Here is a 14106-nt window from a genome sequence, read left to right as displayed (position 1 = left end):
GGGCGCCCGGCGCCGGCCGTGCCACGGCTGTTGGTGGCACGCGCGTCTCCGCAGCACGCGATGACGTCAACGCGGGGCGTCTCCGTAGCTCTAGCGCCTAGCGCGGGGCTCGAGGCGTCCCTACGCCGTGCGCCCTTGAGGAGTGAACGAGTCGAAGCGGTTTGATAGGGCGGTTGTGAAGATGAGACGAGATAACCCATACCTGCGGCGTGGATGCATTAATGGCGACGTCTCCTCACACGTTTGACTTACTTGGCCATTGCAAGGAAGCTTGCAATGCAGCTTCCAAGTTTCCACTCTGGCATTGTCTAGACAAGGGCTGGAGGTGTGGCTCAAATGGTAGAAGGTGGGGGGGGGGGGTGGGAGGGCACTCAAGCCCCAGTATGGTCTCCCCTCTCCCAAGAAGAGATTTGCACAGCATATGTTCCTGTGCTAAGAAAGGAAAATAATTTACATCTCAGTTTTTCCAGTTGGTGGTAAGGGCGTTCTTTTCCATCATTCATCATAAACCTGAGGGGGGGGGATTTTCTAGTTATTCGACTGTGATTCATAAGTGAGGAAAATCAGGCTCATTAAATGGTGAAATAGTTAAATGATGAGAGGGGAGAAGGAGCCCATTGTCTAGACAGGACTGCCACTCTGGTGGGCACCGAGGATACAGAACAGTTGTCTTTTAAGGAACTTATGGCATCACCATAAACAGGGAGAGTACTGGGGTGCCATAAAACACTTCATTTAGCCAAGGCGGCCTTTGAAGTGGAAGCTTGAAAGGTCAAAGTGGGAGAGACATTCAGACATGAGGATTAGGAATGGAGCAGAGAGGGTCTTAAGGTGGTATAGAGTCCCAACCATAAGATCATTGCTTTGGCTCTCCCTTTAGCTTCTAGTTTTCTATATAGATGACTTTGAGCCACATCCCCTGGTTTGTATTATGTTCTGTTTCTTTACCCACCCCTGACTTTGGGGGACTAAGTGGAGACCAGGGCAGTAACAAAGCCCCACCCAGTATTTGTTATCATTGCAATGAGCTAAAGCATTCCCATGCCAACCCTCTCCTCATTATCTTATCCTAACTTAACCAGAATCAAGTTTTATTAAAAAAACAGCAGCATGTTTTTCTGTGGGAACAGGTTACACGATTGTTGTAGAAACCAGAAACAGTAGATAAAGTAAAAAGAAAATAAATGCTACCTGCAATCCCGAGATAACTATATTTACATTTAGCAAAATTAAAGCAATGCTTTGCATGTTATCTGTTTTTAAATATCTTATTTTTCTAAATCCGTTAATGATTAGTTTCTACATTAAAATGAAAACAATTGTACGATGATTACATATTGCTCAAGAGTATGTTTGAACTCGGCTTGTGGTTGCTAGGCAGCTGCTCTGACACTTGAGCCACAACTCCAGCCCTGGCTGGATGCTTTATTTTTACGTTTTTTTCCCTTATACAGTTTGGACTTAGGGCTTTGAGCTTGCTGGGCAAGTGCTCTACCACTTGACCATGCCTCTGTCAGCCCATAGTGCGGAACTCATGATCCTCTTGCCTCAGCCATCTCAGTGCTGGTTGGTGTTACAGGTATTCATCACTGTTCCTGGTCTTGTATGTTTTTTATTTTAACAATAATTTAAAAAATTAATAGTGACCAAGTGTTGGTGGCTCATGCCAACCTAGCTATTCAGGAGTCTGAGATCTATAGAGCAAGGTTCAAGGCCGCCCCAAGCACACAAATTTGAGGGGCTCATTAACCAGCAAAGAGCTGGAAGCATGTATCAAATGGTAGAGCCCTAGCCTTGACCAACAAGTGAGAGTACAAAGTACTGAGTTCCAGTCTTAATACTGGCGTGTGCATGCACGCACATACACACACACACAGAGTTAATCAGTTTTTTCTTTCATAGTTCACACTTTGCTTTCCCATTGTTTTCTTTTTCTCTTGAGATTATGAAGATATTTTCCTATGTTTTCTCTTTTAAAAAAGACTAATTTTCTTACAGTTCACTGTTAGATAGATACTCAGTTCATTTGGAATTGTTTTGCTAGGTAGCCTGAGATTGGAATTAACATTCCTTTTTTCCTATAGCATTATCTTACTTAGGGCCCATTACTTGTTTGTTTGTTTGTTTTTTTGGCCAGTCCTGGGCCTTGAACTCAGGGCCTGAGCACTGTCCCTGGCTTCTTCCCGCTCAAGGCTAGCACTCTGCCACTTGAGCCACAGCGCCGCTTCTGGCCGTTTTCTGTATATGTGGTGCTGGGGAATCGAACCTAGGGCCTCGTGTATCCGAGGCAGGCACTCTTGCCACTAGGCCATATCCCCAGCCCCAGGGCCCATTACTTGGATTGGGGATGTGACTCAAGTAGTAGAGTGCCTGTGTTGCAAACAACTAAGTTCAAACTAGTACTAAAAATAAATAAACATTTTTAAGAATCACACTTTCTCCACTGTATCTTAGCTAGTCAATTTTCTGGATTCCCTATTTGGGTCCATTGATCTCTATTGTTTTTTCTTTTTGTGCCTTTGTCACAGATTTGATGGCTATCTTGTCTGGAAGTTAGTAGCACGTATTCAACCAATCCTCTAAGTCAAATCCTTCCCTCCCTCCCTGCCTCCCTGTCTCCTTGCCTTTCTGCCTTCCATCTTTTCTGACAGAGTCTCTCTATGTGGCCTAGGGTGGCCTTGAACTTTCAGTTTTCCATACTCCGTCTCTCTATTAAAGGTATGTACCACCAAGTCCCACCAGCTCAACTGTGTGTGTGCGTGTGCATTTGTGTTGGTACTAGGACTTGAACTCAGAGGCTCACACTTTCACTTGACCTTTTTATTTTTGTGGTTGTGGGGCTTGAACTCAGGGCCTGAGCGCTGTCCCTGAGCTCTTTCACTGAAGGCTAGTGTCTACCACTTTGAGCCACAGCGCCTCTTGTGGTTTTTGAGTGGTTTATTGGAGATAAGAGTCTCTCAGGGACTTCTCTGCCTGGGTTGGCTTTAAACCCCGATCCTCATATCTCAGCCTTTTTTTTTTTTTTTTTGCCAGTCCTGGGCCTTTGGACTCAGGGCCTGAGCACTGTCCCTGGCTTCCTTTTGCTCAAGGCTAGCACTCTACCACTTGAGCCACAGCGCCGCTTCTGGCTGTTTTCTGTATATGTGGTGCTGGGGAATCGAACCTAGGGCCTCGTGTATCCGAGGCAGGCACTCTTGCCACTAGGCCATATCCCCAGCCCATATCTCAGCCTTTTATGTAGCTAGGATTATAGGCATGAGTCACCAGCTACTGGCTTCAAATTTATTTTCTAAGGCCTGTCTTCCTACTCCAGAAATGACATCTATATCATCAATAAGCCTGATGAGCCTCTCCCTTGTAAGATAAGCTTTGGACTTAAAAAAAAAAAATCCAAGCCGGGTACTGGCGGCCCATGCCTATAATCCTAGCTAGTGGGGAGGCTGAGATCTGAGGGTCACAGAACAGAACCAGCCTGGGCAGTGAGGTCCAGAGACTCTTATCTCTAATTAATCACCAAACAAACAAACCTAGAAGTAGAGCTGTGGCTCAAAGTGGTAGACCCCTACCCTTGAGCAAAACCAGCCCTGGGGCCAGGGCCCAGGCCTGGGGTTTAAGGCACATGACCTCAATAAATAAATAAGTAAACAATGCAGTTGGGCTGTGGAGTAAGAGCGCGAGGATCCCAGCGTGCCGATCGCAGACTGGGGGCTTCCGCTCTGAGGAAGGGTCTTTCACGAGCCTCACCTGCTGGGGCGTGTTGGTAGAGTGACTCTCATGCACAGGCAGAGGATTCCAGCCACAGCAAGCATCGTGGGAGTCACACAGTGCCACGCCATGCACACACCGGAGAGGAAGGAAGCTGACCCATCTCTGTTTATCTACCCCTCCTTCTGAAGACCCCCCACCCCTACTTTCCACCTCATTTCCTAAGGATGCCCTACTTTCTTCCATGCTTTGTTCTAGACTCTGTTCTTAATTCTTTCTTTCTCCCCCACTTCCCCCCCTGACCCCCGGGTCCTGGGGCTTGAACTCCAGGCCTGGGCCCTGTCCCTGAGCCACTTTGTGTTCAAAGGCTACTGCTTCAGATCTCAGCTTCCCAAGTAGCTAGGATTGTAGGCAAGAGCCACCAATTCCCTTAAGATAACTTAAATCCCAGATAAACCTTCATAACGGTGATGTTCAGAGACACACCACAGGAGACAGCCCAGCTATGTTCATTTTGCCAAGGAAAACCCCCAACGCACAGCAGAAACAATCTGGTCTGGCAACTTGCTACCCATCAGTAAGACACAGGCTCGTTGTGGACACAGGCGAAACCCAGAGCGAAGGGGAGCGCTGTGAAGCCATGGGTGGGTCTGTCTATTTGTGGCCCGAGGGAAGGTCCTGTCCCAGCTGTGGATAGATGTACTCTTCACAGCTGTCCTCCCACCTCGCCCAGGAAAAGGGATCTGAGCCAAGAGCCTCACAGCTGTAACGCAGGGAAGAGAGGAGTTGGTTGGTGGGAAGGACTGGAAGACTTGAGAGCTGATTCCAGGTCGCCTTAATCAAGCAACAGTGTAAAGACGACAGTGAGAGGGGGCTCCAAGGGGAACAACCAGAGGAAAGGGCTAGCTAGCAGTGACTGGCATGTTTGCTTTCTCATAATTAATGTGATTCCCAGTTGGTCCACTCAGCCATAACAACACGTGGTCCGCCCTGCCCAGGCCAGGAACTGAGGCTGGGCGCCTCCCAAGGAGGGTCTGGTTTCATCAGCAGCTTTGGAGCCTCCTCCCCCTCACTGGCTTTGTGCAGAAGAGGGAAGGGACAGCACCTAAGCTCTGTGGAGACAGCTGGGCGAGGGGAACGGCCAGACCCTGGCTGCACACGTGGCTTTCCTTGCACACAGGGCCACTGGCCTGCCGTTGGGGTTGTGGCCCAAGCAGGTAGGAGAGGGAGAGCTTGCTTGGTGGATCGCAGAGCTGCGGCAGCAGCTCTGTCTACACGTTATGAGACGAGGGAGCTGTTGAACCTTTCCTCACCCCAGGAAATCTAAATGTTTGCCCCGCTCGATGCCCACTATGGGCCTGGGAACAACTATGGGTGTGGCTACAACCTTCATTTTCTAACTCAACATTTTCCATAGATGATTTTGGGTTTTTTTTTTTTTTTTTTTTTGGTCAGCACTGGGGCTTGAATGCAGGGCCTGAGGACTGTCCCTGAGCTCTTTTGCTTACGGATAGTACTCTACCACTTTGAGCTATAACATCACTTCTGGTTTTCTGGTGGTTCACTGGAGATGAGTCTCATGGACTTTCCTGCCTGGGCTGGCTTCAAACTGTGATCCTCACATCTCAGCCTCCTGAGTAGCTACAATTACAGATATGAGCCACTGGCACCCGACTGCTTTTATATTTTTAATCAGGAAATAAGACATTTATTCTGGTGGAAGAATCTGTACACTTTACACCACATAGCAGATTAGCTATTGAGCAAAAATGATTCATTTCATGCTGGCTAGGCTGCTGCCCTAATGCAGATAAATTGATGCGAATGGTGAGAGACAGCTTTAGGTGCCTTCAGAATTCCCAGAACCCTCTGGTAAGGCCCCAACCAAAATGGCCTGCTCAGGGGAGAAGTCCTGCTGTGGCCTCCAGGCTAGAATTCAAGCCAGGTGAGATGGTGCCTTGCTGGGGCCAGTGAGGGTGGCCTAGTACAGTTGTTCTCCCCACACCCCCCCACGCCCCCCGCAAGCCCTGGCTGGCCACTGCTGCAGATGCTAGATGCCCTTTCTCAAAAGGCCTTCTTGTCCCTGGCAGGCTGGTGACTCATCACCTTCCTTCTCCTGTTGCCCCAATGCGGCTCTTGCATAAGGAAAAGCTTCTAACCTTTTCAGAAGAACACTTTGGAACTAGTGGGCATGTTTCCCAAACAGGTACCAAGTGGTACCCTATGCAGATACGGTCCCCGGTATGGAAAAATGATTATAAAAGCCAAAGGAAGGAGCTGCAGGTGGATTCTCTGTGTCCGCCCTAATCGACTGGCAATGTGAAGTCAGATGTGTGTTCCCTGGGCACTGGCTTTTCTGAGTGGTAAAGAGCCATCTGGATCTACATTCTGGTTCTATTTGTAACTGTGTGGTAGGGGAAGGTGTACCCCGTTTGCCAGAATCAGATATCTATACCTTGCTGCCAGGGCTCCGGCCTTTGTGCAGGGCAGGCATGTGGAGCTGGAAGGCCTCGGGGTGGGGGTGGGGATTCTAGGTTCGCCAGTGACCTGCTTGGTCAACCTGGGTCTCTCCATGCTCCTAGCAGAGCCTCACTCTTCTTGCAAGAAATGCCATCTGGCAGGTCACCTGGTGGGATAGGCTGAGTGTGGGCTGATCTGGCCAAGATGGTAGAAGCTCTGTGGACAGGCCTGGTCTGAATCCGGAGAGGAGCCCTCGGAACTCCAGCTAACCCCCATCCTGCCTTGGCATTGTTGTGGGCATCGCCAGAGCCAGGGACGGGCATCCAGGAGACTCCGCCAACATGGGCGCTTGGAGAATAGCACTGTTCTGATGGTTTTCCTCAGGCTCCTGGGACGGCCCCCTGGTGGGAGAGAAAAGCCCTGGAGTGGGGGAGCCGAGGGAGGAAGGAGGCTGCAGAGGAGTCCCGCTGGCTGGGAGTGGACTCAGGACACCCTGCTTTTGCATGTTATCTCTGCTCTCCCCCTCTCCCCCAGGCCCGGGCCCAGCGCAAACTCACTTCTCCGGATGTCTGTGACTTCATCCGCCCAGTGAAATGCTGGGCAAGGAGCCTCTGAGCTCATCTCCAGTTCTGTGACTCTCCCATTTTTGTTTATTTGTTTTGTTTTTGTTGCCGGTCCTGGGGATTGGACTCAGGGCCTGAGCACTGTCCCTGGCTTTTTTTTTTGCTCAAAGCTAGCACTCTACCTCTTGAGCCACAGCGCCACTTCTGGCTTTTTTCTACATCTGTGGTGCTGAGGACTCGAACCCAGGGCTTCATGTATACGAGGCGAGCACTCTACCACTAGGCCATATTCCCAGCCTGGACTCTCACTTTTGATCCAAAGCATAAAGTACTTCCTTGGGGCCTGCCATCCCCGGGCTGAGCTGGGCACAGGAGGGAGTGGCTGAGAGTCCACAGAACCCCATCTTTCGGTCCGCACTCCACTCCGTCTGTTGCTATGGAAGCCACTGCGACTTTGAGGAGACTGACCTCCCATGACAGCGGGGGCGGGGGGGGGGCGGAGTGTGGGCGGTGAGAAGACTGCAAGGCCAGGACCGGGGCAGTCAGGGGCAGTCGTGACACCCCTCCATGCCCTTCCTGCTGGTGGTGGACATGGGTGGATGTGGTGGGACATGCTTGGGAGGCTGAGGCAGGAGGGTTGGGAGTTCAAGGCCAGCCTGGGCTACATAGCAGCACCTTGTTTCAAACAAAACAGCAAGCGAGCAAACAGAACACAACCCAACAACTGAGCACCAGCGGCTTGCGACTGTAATCCTTGCTACTCAGGAGGCTGAGACGTAAGGATTGGGGTTCAAAGCCAGCTCAGGCTGGGAAGTCCATGAGACTCTTATCTCCAATTACTCACTAGAAAGCAGGGATTAGAGCTGTGACTCAAGTGGTAGAGCACTAGCTTTGAGCAGGAAAGCTCTGGGACAGTGCCCAGGTCTTCAGTTCAAGCCCCAGGACCAACACATACACACACACACACACACACACACACACACACACACACACACACACATGACACGCCCCCCAAAAACATATGCACAGTTAAAACATGGGGGAAAAATAGAGAGCTAGGTTTTGCCTGGGCTGCGGGTGCTCATGTCTGTGTGGACTGCCACAACGTGGGGGGCGGGGGGAGGAGGGCTGGCATACCTCCATGTTTGGAAAAATGCTGCCTTTCCCTTTAACTCACCATTTCCTTTTGATTTGGAGATTTTTTTTTTTTTTGGGGTTGCATTTATTAGTAGGAACTGCCAGCCCTGCAACGTGAGAAGGGGCGGAAGCGGGGCCCTACCTCTCTCACCAGAGCAGAGGAAAGGGCAAGCGCCTTCTCCTCCCTTTTGGCCCCACGCCCATTGCTGTCTTCTGAGAAAGTGCATGCGGGAGGAAGGGCAGGGGGTTGACCCAGGGGTCCTTTATCTGGGATAAGTGGGGGGCATTCTCCTCGCAGGAGATCCAGGGCACAGGGTGCAGGGCGTACCACACCCCTAGCATGGCCGTGGCGCATGCACGCTCACACACACACACACACACACACACACACACACCCCACACACACCCCCCACAGGACAGAATTATATCACATCTCTGCAGCGTTGCAGGGTCTCCCAGAGAAGGCAGGAGTGAGCTCGCCCAGGCTCTGGCCCCCTCCCTAGGCCTAGAGAGGGATTTCCCTCAGTTATCGCTCTCGGCTCCCTTCAGATGTGTGAACGTGCCTTGGAAGGGCATTTAGCCGGCCTCACCCCCACCTTCCACTAACATTTACATTCTCCTGGTGTCTCCTGTCCCTCCTCTGCCCGCCCTCTGATGTCCTTGCCCTGAAGCCTGCATTCTGTATAAATATTTAAACGTATCTACGATTTCCTGTTTATTATCAGTGTAAATCCTGAGTTCATTCATTTCGCATCTGTCCCCCTGGCCCCATCTACCTCAGAAGGGAAGGTCTGAAGACAAGGCCACGTGTCCAAGCTTCTCTGGCTTAGGTCAGTTGTGTGGCTAATTCTGGTTCTTATTGTGTGTGTGTGTGTGTGTGTGTGTGTGTGTGTGTGTGTGTGTGTGCGCGCGCGCTGGTACTATATTGGGCTTGAACTGAAGGCTTGAGCACTGCCCCTTAGTTTTTTCACTCAAGGCTGGTGTTCTACCTCTTAAGCCACCCCTCCACTTCCATCTTTTTGGTAGTTAATTGGATATAATTCTTCTGCACATTGCTGCCTGGCTGGCTTCAAACCGTGATCCTCAGATCTCAGCCTCCCGAATAGCTTGGATTACAGGCATAAGCTACCACTACCAACACCAGGAATTCCTCTGATTTTTTTTTTTTTTTTGCTAGTCCTGGGGTTTGAACTCAGGGCCTGAGCACTGTCCCTGGCTTCTTTTTGCTCCAGGCTAGCACTCTGCCACTTGAGCCACAGCGCCACTTCCAGCCTTTTCTGTTTATGTGGTGCTGAGGAATCGAACCCAGGGCTTCATGTACACGAGGAGGCAAGCACATTCCCAGCCCAAATCCTCTGATTAAAAAAAATGTGCTAAAACATTCATACAGAAGATTTACCACCTAAAGTATTGTTATTTTTTTGTGTCAGTCCGGGGGCTTGAACTCAGGGCCTGGACTATCCCTGACCTTTTTGCTCAAGGCTAGCACTCTACCACTTGAGTCACAACTTCACCTCTGGCTTTTTTGTAGTTTAGTGCCCATAAGAATCTTACAGACTTTCCTTGTCCTTGCTGTCTTTGAACCACAATCCTCAGATCTCAGCTCCCTGAATAGCTAGGGTTACAGGCGTGGGCCACCAGTGCCTGGCATATTTGTCTTTCTTTAATGGGGTTCAGCTATGTAACTTGTGTCAGAATTTTTCTCCCAAAGCCTGAGTAATACTCCATTGTGTGTATATACCAAGTTTCATATCTGTACACTTGTGGATGGTTACTTGATTTTTTTTTTTTCCTGGGCCTTGGACTCAGGGCCTGAGCACTGTCCCTGGCTTCTTCCCGCTCAAGGCTAGCACTCTGCCACTTGAGCCACAGCGCCGCTTCTGCCCGTTTTCTGTATATGTGGTGCTGGGGAATCGAACCTAGGGCCTCGCGTATCCGAGGCAGGCACTCTTGCCACTAGGCTATATCCCCAGCCCCTACTTGATTTGTTTATGCCTTTTAGCTTTTGTAACAATGTTACTGTGAAAATAGGTGCACAAATCACTTCGTGTTTTTTTTTTTTTTTTTTTTTTTTTGCCAGTCCTGGGGCTTGAACTCAGGGTCTGAGCACTGTCCCTGGCTTCTTTTTGCTCAAGGCTAGCACTCTACCACTTGAGTCACAACTCCACCTCTGGCTTTTTTGTAGTTTAGTGCCGATAAGAATCTTACAGACTTTCCTTGTCCTTGCTGTCTTTGAACCACAATCCTCAGATCTCAGCTCCCTGAATAGCTAGGGTTACAGGCGTGGGCCACCAGTGCCTGGCATATTTGTCTTTCTTTAATGGGGTTCAGCTATGTAACTTGTGTCAGAATTTTTCTCCCAAAGCCTGAGTAATACTCCATTGTGTGTATATACCAAGTTTCATATCTGTACACTTGTGGATGGTTACTTGATTTTTTTTTTTTCCTGGGCCTTGGACTCAGGGCCTGAGCACTGTCCCTGGCTTCTTCCCGCTCAAGGCTAGCACTCTGCCACTTGAGCCACAGCGCCGCTTCTGCCCGTTTTCTGTATATGTGGTGCTGGGGAATCGAACCTAGGGCCTCGCGTATCTGAGGCAGGCACTCTTGCCACTAGGCTATATCCCCAGCCCCTACTTGATTTGTTTATGCCTTTTAGCTTTTGTAACAATGTTACTGTGAAAATAGGTGCACAAATCACTTCGTGGTTTTTTTTTTTTTTTGCCAGTCCTGGGGCTTGAACTCAGGGTCTGAGCACTGTCCCTGGCTTCTTTTTGCTCAAGGCTAGCACTCTACCACTTGAGTCACAACTCCACCTCTGGCTTTTTTGTAGTTTAGTGCCCATAAGAATCTTACAGACTTTCCTTGTCCTTGCTGTCTTTGAACCACAATCCTCAGATCTCAGCTCCCTGAATAGCTAGGGTTACAGGCGTGGGCCACCAGTGCCTGGCATATTTGTCTTTCTTTAATGGGGTTCAGCTATGTAACTTGTGTCAGAATTTTTCTCCCAAAGCCTGAGTAATACTCCATTGTGTGTATATGCCAAGTTTCATATCTGTACACTTGTGGATGGTTACTTGATTTGTTTATGCCTTTTAGCTTTTGTAACAATGTTACTGTGAAAATAGGTGCACAAATCACTTCGTGTTTTTTTTTTTTTTTGCCAGTCCTGGGGCTTGAACTCAGGGCCTGAGCACTGTTCCTGGCTTCTTTTTGCTCAAGGCTAGCACTCTGCCACTTGAGCCACAGCGCCCCCTCTGGCCATTTTCTGTATATGTGGTGCTGGGGAATTGAACCCAGGGCCTCATGTATAGGAGGCAAGCACTCTTGCCACTAGGCCATATCCCCAGCCCACCACTTTGTGTTTTTGTTTGAAAAATAATAGGCTACCGCTACGGTATGGATCTTAAATGTTTCCTGAGACCACATGTTTTGTGAGGCATAGTATTCAGGAGGTAATCTTGGGAGCTAGTGGAGCCTTTAAGAGGTGGGGCCTCATGGAAGGTCTTTAGGGCATTGGGATGTATTCGTAAAGGAGATATCAGAACTCTGGTCAGCAGCTTCCTCTTTCTATTTTTATGTTTTCATTCCCAGGCTATGATGTGAGTGCTTTTGCTTTGCCCTGTGCTCCCACTAAGATGTGCTGCCTCTTTGCAGGCCCAAAAGCAATGTGTCCAACCAATCTCAAAACTGTGAGCCAATCTAAGCCTGTTTTCTTCCTAAGTTGCCTATCTTAGGAATTCGGTATAGTGATGGAAAGTGGACTTATAAGCTACCTTTTATTGTTTACTTACTACATGCTCAAAGTTGTTTAGACTTAATTATCACAAGAACCTCACCTCATAGGAGCAACTGTGTTTTTTCCATCTTGTGAACTAAGTAATTGAGACTCTAAGAAGCCAAGTAATTTGCCCAAGGTGAGGACGGGGAGAGAGAATGAGAACCTCCATCTCTTCAGCCTCCAGTCGCTTTGTGTTGATGCAGGACATGAAGATAGGGTTTCAAAGGGAAGTGCAGGGCTGGGAATGTGGCTTAGTGGTAGAGCAAGCTTGCCTAGCAAGCACCAAGCCCTGGGTTCCATTCCTCAGCACCACATAAACAGAAAAGGCCAGAAGTGGCGCTGTGGCTCAAGTGGCAGAGTGTTGGCCTTGAGCAAAAAGAAGCCAGAGACAGTGCTCAGGCCCTGACTTCAAGCCCCAGTTCTGGCAAAAAAAAAAAAAAGGACAGTGCCCACCCTACAAAGCTAGAAAGGGGGCTCTTCCTCTGGCCCTCTGCCCAGTGAGGGAATCCACCCTTCAGTCTGGGTGATTCCATCACGTAAGGGTTTTAATCCCTGCCTACACTTTTAAGTGATTCTCCAGTTTCTTTCTCCTCAGATTATATTGAACAATTAAGTTGATCTCTAAGGGCTGAAGCCCAGGCATCAGCATTAAAAAGAAAAAAAATCCCCACGGTGGTCCGATGGGTGACTAGGTTGAGAACCACTGAGTTACAAGGCAGAAGAGGAAGATGGCGGAGGACAGATACCTTACTAGCCTCTTTTATCTTTCCTTGTGGTCCTCCCCCTCTTCTCTAAGGGTTGCATTTAGCCACTGAATGCTCTCAATCCAATGACTCAGAATCCCTGCAAGCCTCCCTCCTCTTCCTTCAGAGGTTAAGTGTGTGTGTGTGTGTGTGTGTGTGTGTGTGTGTGTCCCACAGACACAGGGTCTTGAAGGTCCCTGCATGGACCTATTGAGGCCAGCCAGATGCCAAAATGAAAAGCAGTTGCTCCCAGCCCTTAGGCTGCTGGATTTCTGCCACTGTATTGGGGGGTAAGGGAAGTGAGGTGGAGGGCAGAGCCAGTGCGTCATCAGAGGGTGGGGAGGGGATGGAGGGGAGGGCCCAGGGTGGGGTCGGGGAACTCATGCTCCATGCTTGTCCTGGATCTTTGGCCTGTGATCGTAGCACGTCGTGTGGTATCCTGCCGTAAGCCTCACCCATCCGGGTCCCCCGTTTCTCTGAGCTCCTGTGAAATCTGGGTGGTGTCTAGGGGTGAAGAATTAACTGGCTGGGCTCTGCTCTAAGGCATCTGGGATCCTGAGCTGCTTGACAAGGGTGTGGTGGGGGAAACGTGGAGAGGAAGGGGGTCTGACAACCCCTAGGCATCTTCCGGTAAACTAGCCTTGAACCAAGAAATCTAGGACCCAGCTGGGATGCCCAGTCTGTCAGGCAAGTGGCCACAGTAACATGGAGGCTGGAGTGGGCAGCAGAGAAGGAGGTCTGCCTTGGACACTACAGGAAGTCGATCTGGCCAATGATCTGCTCTGTGACCTTGAGCCTCTGTGACCACTCCTCCAGTGGCTCCATCCAGAATATCGATTCCCAAACACGGGTGGAAGCGGGGAGATTTAATGTTTTTCGTTAGTCTCCAGAGATGTTGGTTTAACAAGCAGGTTGTGGTCCAAGTATCAGAATTCTCCAGGGTTCTGCTTCGCGGCGAAGTCTGAGGAGGGCTGTTCCGCACAGCTGAGGTCGCATCCTAGCATTGTCACCTGTCATCCTGTCATCGGGGGGACCGCAGAAGGACCTCCAGCTCTTCCCTAGCAGCCCGAGGACCCCGGGGGTCAGAGACCAGGCCCAGCAGCACAGCTCTTGGGTGATTCCAACAGAAGCTAAGGGGCTCTTGGGTCCTGCCAGGACCAGTACTGAATGTGCTGAACTTGAGGCAGTTTGCAAAGGCACAGGTTAAATATGGGGAATCCTCTTCCTCCTGCACTTCCTCTTCCTCCTTCTCCTCCTCTTTCTTCTTGTGCCAGTACAGAGACTTGAACTCAGGGCCAGGCCACTGTCCCCTAGTTTTTCACTCAAGGTTGGCACTCTACCACTTGAGCCATAGCCCCACGTTCTACTATATGCTGCCTAATTGGAGAAAAGAGTCTCACAAATTTTTCTGCACAGGCTGGCTTTGAACCATGATCCTCAGATCCCAGCCTCCTGAGTAGCTAGGATTACAGGCAGGAACCACAGGTACCTGGCTTTTTAAAATTTATTTTTTAAGATATATTTTTATTATCTTTAAGTAGTATATAAAGGGGTTGTCATTCAACAAAGCAGTTCATGAGAATCATGCATCTTGATCAATGCCATCCCATTCATTATTCTCATAGGGGAATCTCCTTATAGCATCATTTTTCCTTAGACTATTTTTAGAGAAAAATTATGATTCATCTTGTAAGTAATGTAAAAGTTATCTTCAGTGGTG

Source organism: Perognathus longimembris, chromosome 6 (genome assembly GCF_023159225.1).
Source record: "Perognathus longimembris pacificus isolate PPM17 chromosome 6, ASM2315922v1, whole genome shotgun sequence".
Classification (NCBI taxonomy): Eukaryota; Metazoa; Chordata; class Mammalia; order Rodentia; family Heteromyidae; genus Perognathus; species Perognathus longimembris.
This window is presented reverse-complemented; position numbering follows the sequence as displayed.